Here is a 13,872-nt window from a genome sequence, read left to right on the forward strand (position 1 = left end):
TAATACAATACAGCATTGACAAAAATATTGAAAAGAAAGTAATCTAGCATAATTTCTTTTCAAGATAATTTTGGATTATAAATCTACAATTTAAACATGCTGCCTTTTGCCACTCTGGAAAACAGTATAGAGGTTCTTCAAAGAGTTTTAAATAGGGCCACCCTATGATCCAGCAGTTGTACTACTAGGTATTTACCAAAAGATACAAAAATACATGCACTCTGATGTCTACAGCAGCATTATCAACAATGGCCAAACTATGGAGAGTGCCCACTGTCCATTAACTGGTGGAAGATGTATGTGGTATCTATATCTCCATCTATATCATCTGTCTATCTATCTATCTATCTATCTATCTATCTATCTATCTATCTATCATCTATCGATAGAATAGAATATCTATCAACGGAATATTACTCAGCTATCAAAAGAATGAAATCTTGCCATTCGCAACAATTTGAATGGAGCTAGAGAGTATTACGCTAGGCAAAATAAGTCAGTCAGAGAAAGACAACTATCATATGATGTCACTTATATGTAGAATGTAAGAAACAAAACCAATTCTCATAGAGGAAAAGAGAGAAAGAAGCAAATCAAGACATACCATCTTAACTAGAAAACACACTGGTTATCAGAGAGTGGGTTGGGTGTGGGTTAAATAAGTGATGGAGAATAAGGAGTACACTTGTGAAGAGCACCAGGTGTTGAATGGAAGTGCTAAATCCCTACATTGTACATCTGAAACTAATATTACAGTATGTTCACTAGCTGAAATTTAAATAAAAATCTGAAAAAAAATATGCAGCCTGGTGTTCAACAATTTCAATGATAGAGATTTATGTAAAAAATAAGCAGCTTTCCATGTTCACTGTAGCAATATATTTAATAGTTTCTCTCCCTTAAAAAAGTTGTTAACAATATATAGAGACAATTAAAAGTATTGTTTAATTAATGGGATACTCTCTAACATAACTATGTCATTTCACACATGTTCATAGAGAATGTAATTTTAAGTCTTGAATAGTAATTCACATAGTAGTCTGTACAGATCGATACCATTTTTGTCAACACAAAGTCCTATTTTTTTTTGCATGTTTATGTGTGTATCTGTACATGTTTGTTAAACTTTGTTCATTATAGGATACACACCAAAATGTTTACTGCAGTGAGCTCTGGAGAGGGGGGTTTGCAGTGATGATGAAGAAATACTTTATGACATTTTCCAGGATGAAGTATCTCATTTACAGTTGGCATCTGTCATTTTGTAATGAATCCCAATCTGTAAAAATACGCACAATGTACAATGCTGTGAGCCGCACTGGCCTCTCTGGATGACAGTCACAGCGAGGAAATGGCAACATTTGCACAGCTCCTGCTATGAGAAACCAAAACTGGTGTCTCCTGCTGCTACTACTGGTTCATGTTGGAAATGAGCCTGCTGGTATTGACCAGGCCTCACAATATTCCAGATCAGACGGATATTCCCCACACAGATTGCTCATAAGGAAAAGCATATTCCTGCCTTTTCAAAAGAGATTTCAGATGAAAGCATTGTGGATGATTGTCAAAAGGCTCTTCCTATGGGCCTTGTAGATCCAAGACTTGCATAATAAAGGAGGCTAAGAACACAAGGGTTAAAATTGAGTCTGGCCCTGAGACAAAGAGCCTAATTTAGAGTTAAGAACAGATATCCACCCCCACCCAATTGTTTCTACTTGGAGCACCAGCCCCCCCAAGGCAATTGTGAGTGACTTATTCTGGCCTTGCTGATTGCTCCCTGTGAAGGAACCTATTGAGGAATTTCTTCTTTTGTGATTATGGGAGCTTAGGTATTTCCTGAGAGACCTGTTTATCTTAATACTCCTTAAATAAGCTATTGACCCCTGCTCACAAAGAAGTAACTTCACCCTTTTTATGCTAAAAACATTGTCTTGTATGATAAAGATACCTTCCTTCCCCATAGGATAAGCATCTAAATCCCCTACCTCAATCACTATTAATAAAGGTTATGCAGGAGTCTTCTACAAATCTGTGTTCGGGGAAATTCTTATATATCAAAAAAGTTTGTCATCAGAAATCATTGTCTAAGGCAGATGCCACTTCTGTGCCATCACCCAAACAATTATAAAATAAATTTGAGCCCCAGTCAGAGCAGAAATGCCTGCCTGGTGACCAGAAAGACTCTCTGGCCTCTCTCATCCCTCCCTCGCAGATACCGTCCATCCTTCAGGGACCTCTGGACCCAGCTGGAGCTGGCCTCTGACAGTACAATAGTATAGAAATGATAAGCTGTTTGACTTTACCATCTAGAAAATCTATTTTAAGTTGTCCTAATTATCTTCTCATTCAGTAAAATAAATATGCAAAACAATATTCACAGATCAAGAAATAGTCAACTGGGGCGCCTGGGTGGCCCTATTGGTTAAGCTTCTAATTTCGGCTCAGGTCATGATCCTGCAGTCTGTGGGTCTGAGCACCATGTCGGGCTCTGCTGACAGTTCCCAGGGCCTAGAGTCTGCTTTGGATTCTGTCTCTTTCTCTCTCTCCCCTCCCCCTATGCACACTCTGGCTCTCTCTCTCTCTCAAAAATAAACAAACACTTACATTTTTTTTTAAATAGTCAACTTAAGTTTTGGAATTGCCATGTGACTGTAAATTATATTTTTAATTGAAAAATTTCTACTTCAGTGTGAAATTTCAATATGGATATTCTTTTCCCTTTGACAGTTTCCTTTTTTCTGTCTTTATAAAGTCCAAGGAAGGTAGAAATGTTCAAAGGGGAGACTTTAAGATTCATTTCATTTCAGACTTGATGATCAACCATCAGAGCATCAGATTTCACAGGAGTTATAATTCCCAACAGCATTTGCTTCAAGCTAAAGGGCCCCTTTCTATTTTTGATAATATCAAAATGCAGACTACCTGCCTACTTTAAACTAGACTTATCTCTGTGAAGTCACACCTTGACAGCCAGCTTCAGACATTTCTCCCCTCACCAATGGCTAAAATTCAAACTGCCAAGGAGTATCTCTCATTGTACTCTGACACACAACATGTTGATTTTTCTGCTTCACTAGTAAATGAAAATGAAATTACCCAGAGGGTTTCCTAGTCCGAATGGCATTCTGTCATTCCCGACACTAGAAATTGTGTCTTCTTGCTGCAAAGTACTATAGGGATATTCTATGTGAGTTCCTAGGAGCATATGAAATGGTTTGAAATAGGAACCAAAACACTTCACCTTGTTTTAGGATTTAATCAGCTTAAAAAATCGTATATAAGACAAAGGGCTTTAAGTAATTCCATATTTTCAAATTTTAAATATGTGACAAAGAAAAAATTATGACATTCCCATTACCATTTGTTGTAGTTATTCCATGTAATTTAAGGGAAAAAATGTCCAAGTCAATAAAAATACCAGCTGACAACACCTTCTTCTCTTACTGGGAGCTTTGACAAAGCATCGAAACAGTTCACGTTTTCCCCATTTCATACATGTAGACAATGTTTGAGTGCAACATATTTATATTTTGAGATATTTATTTTTGAAATTATTTAATATCCTGTTAAGACATTAGAAAGGCTTTTCTACTATGGTAAGTAGTATACACATTAAATAAGGACTATAATTTATGGAGTCCATCTTGTGTATTATTTTAAGTGCTTTAAATCTTACTTGAGGCTCTCCCAATTTAAGTCTCAAAATATCTTTTTATGTGTAGGAGCTATTATGACTTTGAGACACAGAGAGATTCAGTGATTTGCCCCAAATCACTTAATTAATGCGACCAGGACTTAAATGCAAGAGAGGAGACTTAAGATAGTGGAGTAGTAGAAGGACCCTATGCTTGCCTCAGCCCTTGTTCACAGCTAGAGAAAAATCAAATCATTCTGAACACCCAGAAAATAGATCTGAGGACTGAGAGAACAAATTGTGGAGGGGAGGGAGTCCTGATCAGGAAGAGGAGAGAGAGACAAAGACAGAGAACGTAGCACAGAGCATCGTCTTTCTTACAAAAGAAAATACCTCCCCAAACCATTGATGGGGAAGACAGGAGGGGTTTATTATCAAAAGCCTATACAAACAGCGAAGCTCAAAGTCTGAAGTTTGAGAAGTGGGTGGACCCTGGTGGGCATAGAGGTGCTCCTGTGGAGGAGGGCAGAGGCCCAGGAGCAGACAGTTAGGCCTAAGGATCTCCTGGGTCACCCTGGCAGAGACAGTTCCCCAGCTGGAGTGAATTTGGGAGACATGGCACTGCCTCTCTGGGGACAAAAGAGACAGTGGGTGGCACTGAGATGCCCTGTTCAGTTAGCACAGGTGCAGAGACACAGGTGAGAACAGCTAACCCAGACACAGGCTTTTGCTGTGCTTTTCCTTGAGCTCCAAGACCCTGTGTGTTTCGGCAAGTGCCCTTCTCAGACAAATCAGCACCAGCCACACAGCACGTGGAGACTTTCCCCCAGAGGATCAGTGAAGATCTGTGCTGCACCAGGCCCCTAAAATTTGGAATTTTGAAACCCAGCAGAGGGTTTGAGATAAAACACAGGAGCACTACACTTCTGGGTGGGAAGATGACTCTGAGAAGGTGAAGCCAGGGATCTGAGAAAGCCTGGGGCAAATGAGGGGACACTATTGCTCTTCTCTGAGGACTTTCTTCCCTCTCTGGGAATGAGAGAACCAGCCGGCCCCATTCTTTCCCCCACCATCAGCACAGAGGGATGTCAGTTACAGCAGAGCTCCCAAGAGGAGGCTTGAGTAGCTCACACCAAGCCCCCCTCCCTAGGCTCTACAGATGCTTCTGAACTAGGGAAAGTGTGCCTGAAAGGCAGAGCAGCAGTGGGCCCCTGCCCGAGAAGACCAGCACACACACACACACCATCGCCACCACACACCAAGTCTACTGACCATAGAGTACTATAAAGTTTCAGCCCTGGGGGAAATAGGATCTGGCTTCTTATTTAACAAGCAGACCAAAACACACTTAATTAAAACTCACCACACTGTGGACAAGGTCCAAATCTCCCCACTGCAGGCAAGGAGAAACTCTGTAGAGGACTGACATGAGGGAAAGAGCAGCCAAAATGCAACAGCAGAGTGCACACAGCACACACCAGAAACAGTTTCTGAAGTGCAGGCTGTGGACAGTATACGACCTCTTAATATAGCCATTACTCTCAGGAGCAGGGAACATAACAGCATTTCCTAATACACAGAAGACAGAGACCTAGACAAAATGCCAAGATGGAGGAATCCATCCTAAAAGAAAGAACAAGAAGAGGTCTCTAATCAAAACAGATATAACTGATTCCCGAACCTAACTCTTAATGTCAAAGTGCACCTAATATACAAAGTGCTGCCACTGGAATTCTTAAAGTGAAGCCACTGTTGGTAAGAAACACAAAAGCTCCAAGACTGTTCACTGAAGTGAGAACCCCTGGAAGAAACACTGCAAAGGTGTAGGCTTTCAGTGAAGAGTTCTGCAAGGGTCTTCAGATAACTGTTCAGCGATAATATCTAAGGATATAATTTCCTCTATGTTTCGGCTTTATAATAACAATATAACATGGAATTATTGTAAAAAGAGTTTCTACCAACTTGCTAAGTGAAATATCTAGTAAAATATCAGGACTCCCTTTTATCATCTTTTACATTTTGACTAATCATTACAATAATTACAATAACTACATAAATGCACATTGAGTTTCTTTCTTTTTCTTTTTTTTTTTTTTTTTTTCCTGAGAGAGAGCATGAATGTGAGAGAGGGCTCGAGGGAGAGAGAGTGTATGTGGGAGAGAGAGAGGAATTCCAAGCAGGCTCCATGCTCAGCTTGGAGCTACACATGGGGCTTGATCTCAGAACCCTGGAATCATGACCTGAGCTGAAATCAAGAGTTGGATACTCAACCAACTATGCCACTCAGGCACCCCAAGTTTTGTGTTTTTTTTTTTTTAATTTATTGACAAAATACATCATCAAGAAAAACTACACAGCAGCTGGTAATTCTATATCTGAAATATGTGTAATATTCTTGGATCAAATACCTAGGGAATTCTCATAATCTGAAGCAAAGAAACTTAGAATTATCCCTTAGATTTTTAAACTACTTTAAAATGATCTACCTACCATCAACAGCTGGTTCCCAATGTGCCTGCCAGTTTCAATGAAAACTTTCATCAGCAGCCTGCCATGCCTTGTAAGGCTATTGCTTTTATATTTAAATCTTCAGCAGAAAAAGTCATTTGAAAGCTCAGGGCTAAAATGGGTGTGTTTTGTAAATACACTGAGAGATTCATGATCATCCTAGCTACCAATCTTGTGTCTGTTTCCTTTCTTATATCTTTAAATCACTTTGATTATCTTATATCTCATATCTTCTCTCCTACTGACTATACTCCCATTCTTTCCTATTACTTGCTTCCAGCTTTAACAAGTTATATCCTTCCTCCTCTTTTCCTTTCTTTGCTTATTTCCAACTCCTTGCTTTCATGGTCACTGTAATATGATTTTCATTCATACTGCTAAATTCAAATTACACTCAAAGGTCCATAAATTGTCTCCTCACTGCAAACTGAATGGTAGAGTTTTAAAACTAAGCAGTATATGGTTTTACAGATTTTTCTCTTCCTGAACAATTCTTTCTTTGGCTTCCAGGAAACTACACAGTTTTGACTATCTTATGTCCCTAATAATTTTCCTCAGTTTCTCATGTTTTTTTCCTTTCTTCAGTTTCTCTGTGAATACTGCTGATAACTAAGTTTCCTTTACTTCTTAAGTTTCTTTTCTTCTACTCCATGGTTTTATTTTATTTTTATTTTTTATATTTTAATTTTTTTTTCCATGTCATGGGTTTAATTTATACCTGTATGTCAATGCCTGCCAAAGACCTTCATGGACTAAATGTCTCTCTGGACCCGTATTCCTCCATGCCTACCATACAGCTCATCTGGATATCTCGCACACACCTTAAACTTAGCATACCTAAAGTTAAAATCTATCACCAAATCTCTATTACCTTCATCATTCATGCTCCTCTTCACAAGCCTGCTGCTTTGCCTATTCTAACCATTTCAGTTAATGACATTACTATTCTGCCAGCCACACAACCTAGAAATTATAAAGTCAGGTTTGATTTTACATTCTCAATGCCCTTCCTTACCAATTACACTTTCAATCAGTCTAAACATTTTTACTCTTGTACTCAGGAGAAAAAAAAATGTCTCTCTTTCTATTGATATTTTATCCACTTCAAATAAACTGAAACAATCTCCTAAAATTACTACATTATTACTGCATTGTATTACTACCCAGAAGGGTAGTGCATTTCTAAATTATAAATACTCTGTATTTAGAATCTTTTGATGATTCCTCCTCATCTATAAGACGAAGTCTAAAGTCTAGGCTTTTTTAGGCACCACATTCAAAGGGTTCATAACCTGATCTGGCTCCCTGTACATTTTCATATTTATCTACTGTAATTTTCTCCCATATTTTTTTTTTTACAAATAGTTTATTGTCAAGTTGGTTGCCATATAACACCCAGTGCTCATCCCCACAAGTGCACCCCTCCATGCCCATCCCCCCACACCCATCAGTCCTCAGTTTGTTCCCAGCATTCAAGAGTCTCTCATGGTTTGCCTCTCTCCCTTTCCCCCACCATTTCCCCACTTCTTCTTCCCCATGGTCCTCCATTAAGTTCCTCCTAATCCTCCTATACATGCAAACATATGATATTTGTCCTTCTCTGCCTGACTTATTTCGCTCAGCATAACACCCTCAAGGTCCATCCATGTTGCTACACATGGCCAGATTTCGTTGTTTCTCATTGCCATGTAGTATTCCATGGTATATATAAACCACATTTTCTTGATCCATTTGTCCGTTGATGGACACTTAGGCTCTTTCCATGTTTTAGCTATTGTGGAGAGTGCTGCTATGAACATTGGGGTACATGTGCTCCTATGCATCAGCATTTCTGTATCCCTTGGGTAAATTCCTAGCAGTGCTACCAGTGGGTCATAGGGGAGTTCTCTTGTTAGTTTCCTGAGGAACCTCCACACTGTTTTCCAGAGGGGCTGTACCAGTTGACATTCCCACCAACAGTGTAGGAGGGTGCCCGTTTCTCCACATCCTTGCCAGCATCTCGAGTTCTCTGATTTGCTCATTTTAGCCACTCTGACTGGCGTGAGGTGGTATCTCAGTGTGGTTTTGATTTGTATTTCCCTGATGAGGAGGGAGGCTGAGCATTGTTTCATGGGTCTGTCGGCCATCTGGACGTCCTCTTTGGAGAAGTGTCTGTTCATATCTTCTGCCCATTTCTTCGCTGGGTTGTTTGTTTTTCGGGTGTGTAGTTTGGTGAGTTCCTTATAGATTCTGGATATTAACCCTTTATCTGATATGTCATTTGCAACTATCTTTTCCCATTCCGTTGGTTGCCTATTAGTTTTGTGGGTTGTTTCCTTTGCCGTGCAGAAGCTTTTGATCTTGATGAGGTCCCAATCGTTTATTTTTGCTCTTGATTCCCTTGTTTTTGGGGATGTGTCACGTAAGAAGTTGCTGCGGTGGAAGTCAAGGAGGTTGTTTCCTGCTTTCTCCTCTAGGGTTTTGATGGTTTCCTGTCTCAAGTTCAGGTCCTTTATCCATTTTGAGTTTATTTTGGTGTATGGTGTGAGGAATTGATCTAGTTTCATTCTTCTGCATGTTGCTGTCCAGTTCTCCCAACACCATCTGTAAAAGAGGCCGTCTTTTTTCCATTGGAATGTCTTTCCTGCTTTGTCAAAGATTAGTTGGCTGTACCTTTGGGTCCAGCTTGGAGTTCTCAATTCTGTTCCATTGGTCTATGTGTTTTTGTGCCAATACCATACTGTCTTGATGATGACAGCTTTGTAGTAGAAGCTAAAGTCTGGGATGGTGATGCCTCCCGTTTTTGTTTTATTCTTCAATATTACTTTGGCTATTTGGGGTCTTTTGCGGTTCCATACAAATTTGAGGATAGTTTATTCTAGTTCTGAGAAGTATTCCAATTTTGATTGGAATTGCATTGAATGTGTAGATTGCTTTGGGTAGTAATGACATTTTAACTATATTTATTCTTCCTATCCATGAGCATGGAATGTTTTTCCATTTCTTTGTGTCTTCTTCAATTTCCTTCATAAGTTTTCTATAGTTTTCATCATACAGATCTCCTGTATCCTTGGTTAGGTTTATTCCGAGGTATTTTATGGTTTTTATGCAATTGTGAATGGGATCCGTTTCTTGATTTCTCTTTCTGTTACTTCATTATTGGTGTATAAGAATGCAACCGATTTCTGTATGTTGATTTTGTACCTTGCAACTTTACTGAATTCTTGGATCAGTTCTAGTAGGCTTCTGGTGGAGTCTGTCGGGTTTTCTATGTAGAGTATCATGTCGTCTGCAAAAAGTGAAAGTTTGACTTCTTCTTTGCCAATTCTGATGCCTTTGATTTCCTTTTGTTGACTGGTGACTGATCCTAGGACTTCCAGCACTATGTTAAACAGCAGTGGTGAGAGTGGACATCCCTGTCGTGTTCCTGATCTCAGGGGGAAAGCTCTCAGTTTTTCCCCGTTGAGGATGATGTTAGCTGAAGGCTTCTCATAGATGGCTTTAATGATGTATAAGTAGGTTCTTTCTATCCCAACTTTCTCTAGAGTCTTTATTAAGAAATCCCTTCTTATTGTATTTTGTCAAAATAAATACAAAATAAATACAAAAAAGCTGTATTTTGCCAAATACTTTTTCTGCATCTATCAACAGGATCATATGGTTTTTATCTTTTCTCTTGTTGATTTGATGTATCACATTGATTGATTTGCAAATGCTGAACCAGCCCTGTAACCCAGGAATGAATCCCACTTGATCTTGGTTCTCCCATATTTTTTAATGAAGGTTTTATTTTGAGACAATTGTAGATTTACAAGCAGTTATATGAAATAGTACAGAGACATCATCTGTACTCTTTGTCTAGTTTTCCACAATGGTAGTATCTTGCAAACTATAGCACCATGTCACAATCAGAATATTAACATTAATGTAGTAAAGACACAGCACATTTCCAGTGACACAAAGATCTCTCATGTTGCCTTTTTATAACCCCACACAGGTTGTACCCTTCCCTAAAATCTTCTTAACCCTAGAAACCACTATTCTGCTCTCCATTTCTATAGGGTTGTCATTTCAAGAATGCTGTATAAATGGAGCCATATAGATGTAACCTTTTTGGATTTGCTTTTTGCACCTGGAATAATTCTTGGGAGATTCATTTAAGCTGTTGCATATAGAAATTATTCCCTTTAATTGCTGAGTAACATCCTGTGGTAGGGATATACCACAGTTGATTTACTATTCACACATTGAAAGACATCTGGGTAATTTCAAGTTTTGGTTATTACAAATAAAGCTACTACGAATGTACAGACTTCTGTGTGAACATGAGTCTTCATTTCTCTGAGATAATAGCCTAGTAAAGTGGTGGCAGGGTTGTATGTTAGTTGCAGCTCCAGAGTGGCTGTGCCATTTTCCTTTCCCACTAGCAGCCCAAAGGTGCTCCAGTCTCTTAAAAATCTGACCACCATTTGATGCTAACATTATTTTCCATTCTAACCATTCTAATAGATGTGTAGTAATATCTCATTGTATTTTTAATTTTTCTCTCCTTAACGGCTAATGATGAACATCTTTCCATGTGTTTGTCATTTATAGACCTTCTTCAGTGAAATCTCTTTATGTCTTTTGCCCATATTTTAATTAGATGGCTTGTTTTTTTTTGTTTTTTTGTTTTTTTTTTTTTACTGCTGCACTTTCAGACTTTAAGAATATTTTCCAATACTATTTCTTTGTCATAATTAAACTTGGTAAATATTTTCTCCCAGTCTATATTTACATGTTATTAACAGAATACATATATATTTTATTTTGATGAAGTCAAGTTCATTTTTTTTTCCTTTAGTGAGTCTTGCTTTGATATTAAGCCTAAGAATTCTTTGCTCTGCCCTGGATACTGAAGATTTTTTCTCTATATTAGTTTTCTAATATTTTTATGGTTTTATATGTTACATATAAGTCTGTGATCCATGCTGACTTCACTTATACAGGGTATGAGATTTAGACTGAAGTTTATTTTTCTTTTTATTGATGTCCAATTGCTTCAGCATCATTTGTTGAAAGGGCCATCTTTCCTCTACTGTATTGTCTTTGACCTCTGTATGTAACCAGTTGGGTATGTTTGTGTAAGTCAAATTCTAAATTTTTCTATCCTCTTTTACTGATCTTCATGTCTATCTCTTTGCTAGCACAACACAGTTTTAATCACCTATATGATAAGTCTTGAAAACAAGATTTTGTGTTGTTTGCTTCTTCAGCTCTAAATCAGAGATATGTGTGGCAAAAAGGATACTCAAGGAACTTGCCATTATACCATTCCTTGGGTCCTGATGTTCCTAACTGGTGGCCTTTGTCTCTACACCTTTAAAAGTTTTCTTAGGTTTGTTTCATATATATAATGCCCAGGAGTTTTAGTTGTACTTAGTGGGATAAATACTCTTTCATATGTTTTATCCTTTATCCTTACCCAAATACTATAGGATCTTTTACACTTCTCTGCTTTTGTCTACTTCCATGAATATTAATCAATTTGCTTCTTCTAGTTAAATTCATTCTATGGATTATGAAAACAATACTCAATGAAAGCAAGTTGTGCAGTTAGGAATAGGCACACTGTGAATCTGAACATAGAACTATATGATTGTGAAAAGATTTTCTCCCATAACGTGCTCATACATACCAAGTTTGCAACAAAGACTCTTGGTCTTTGAACTTCACATGTTTACAGCTATGACTGAAACTTGTACATCTAAGACCTTTGAGGTATTAAAAAAGTCATTAGCCATTTAACTTCTCTGAATCTCTCTGAAACTGTTTACCACTCTGTAAAATAATAATAGGGATAATATCTATTTTATAGGTTTTTCTTATGAATAATAATAATAAACATAAATTCCATATTACAAATGCCTATCCCAGAGTAGTTATTCAATAAAGGGTAGATATGTTAACATTGTTACTACCTACAGAGTGTAAAAATTAGTAGGTATAACAGAGAACATTAAAGACAAAGGAGACTGAAGCGCTTAATAGGAGCCTGTGCCAATTCTGGACACTCAAAACTGTTTTCCAGTTCTAAACTATTCAGCTGAGAACATGAGCCTTAGCGGATTATTTATATATCTATTACTGAGGCATTATGGTTATTTATGTGTTCACTTTCCTCATTATGTTACACACTTATCACAGAATAGAACAATTCCTTGACTATCTGTGAATCTCCCTCAGATGGAGGCTGTTTAATTAATAATTATGTTCAATTGAATTAATATTTTGACCATCTACTCTTCATCTTTACACTTTATAAAATTACATCCTAACACTACACTAACTAGGATATTGAATATTTTTGAGTTTGAGAGCAAGTGCTGAAAGGATATACTCTGCCCTGGACTAAAGTTTCTGTTAAAAACTCGGAGCACAAACTAATTTAATAGTACAATTAGTCCTGTGAATAAATAACTATTTATAAACAATGTTAGTATTATTAAATCTGTGACAAATATTAATCTGTAGGATTTGGAAGCAAGATGCTTGATGGAATTCTGGAATTACTGAGAATTATTAAATCTGTGACAAATATTAATCTGTAGGATTTGGAAGCAAGATGCTTGATGGAATTCTGGAATTACTGAGAATTCCTGAAATCATTTATATATGTATATGCATATTATATGATATTTAAATATTGTAAACAATTTACATATTGTATCTAATACTAAACAATCAAACACTGAAAAAGCCAGAGAAAATTAAGCTTTAGAATCTACTAACAAGTTTAACAGCACCGTGCAGAATCAATTATGTACTGAATTGTTAACTGCTTATTTTGCTTCCAAAACTGATTTTTGGAATAGACTTCATGTGATCTATGTAAAATACTCTATGTTATGTAAAATACACTAAAATGTACATATGAACTAATATTTATTTTATTTTCAAGATTGACTCACCATTAGCAGCTGATTGGCCGCTAACCACACACTTATAACATGGTAATAACTACAAACAAGATTGTCTAATGAAAATAGATCATGACCAAATTTCCTTTTCATATTCTTGGAATTGTTGACTTTAATCTGTGACTCTACCTGTTGACATTCCCTGATCTTACTCTCAACTTGATTTAGGTTAATTCCTTCTAACCAGTAACATCCTTATGTTAATGGTTCAGATTTACTTTCCAAAAGAAGGTTATAACACATTTTCTTTTTTTTAATTTCTTGACTTATTGTTACTTGAGATTCATAAAATTATGTAAATTTATCAAGTAATGCCAAAAAAAATTATCTAATGAAAACACTAAACAACAATCTGGGCACTACAGTCAATATTGTTCCAATTATGTAACATAATTTGGATATGTCATAAATTTTCATTCAAAAAGCATTATGAATTACTATTTTGAAAAGTTAATAATTATTTTCATAAATGTGGACAGGCTTGCTGACATATCTCAAAATCTGCATTCATTTAGAGACTGAATACGAGCAATAATTTTCATTCATTCATTCATTCATTCATTTAAAATATGCCAGTTACAATATGATTTTGTCAGATTTTTTAAGAAGTATTACTTGAAAGAAAAATAATTTGACTCATACAATTATATTGGGTTAAAAGAAGAGCATGAAATTTTGAAGTAGAGTACTTGACTATTACTTCATATAAATGGCCTTAAGTCACCTAATATTTGCTAGATTTTAAATTTTCTCACAAGTAAATGAGGTTTTGGAATGAGGTTTAACTATGTC

Source organism: Hyaena hyaena, unplaced genomic scaffold, assembly GCF_003009895.1.
Source record: "Hyaena hyaena isolate Hyena2069 unplaced genomic scaffold, ASM300989v1 scaffold_965, whole genome shotgun sequence".
Classification (NCBI taxonomy): Eukaryota; Metazoa; Chordata; class Mammalia; order Carnivora; family Hyaenidae; genus Hyaena; species Hyaena hyaena.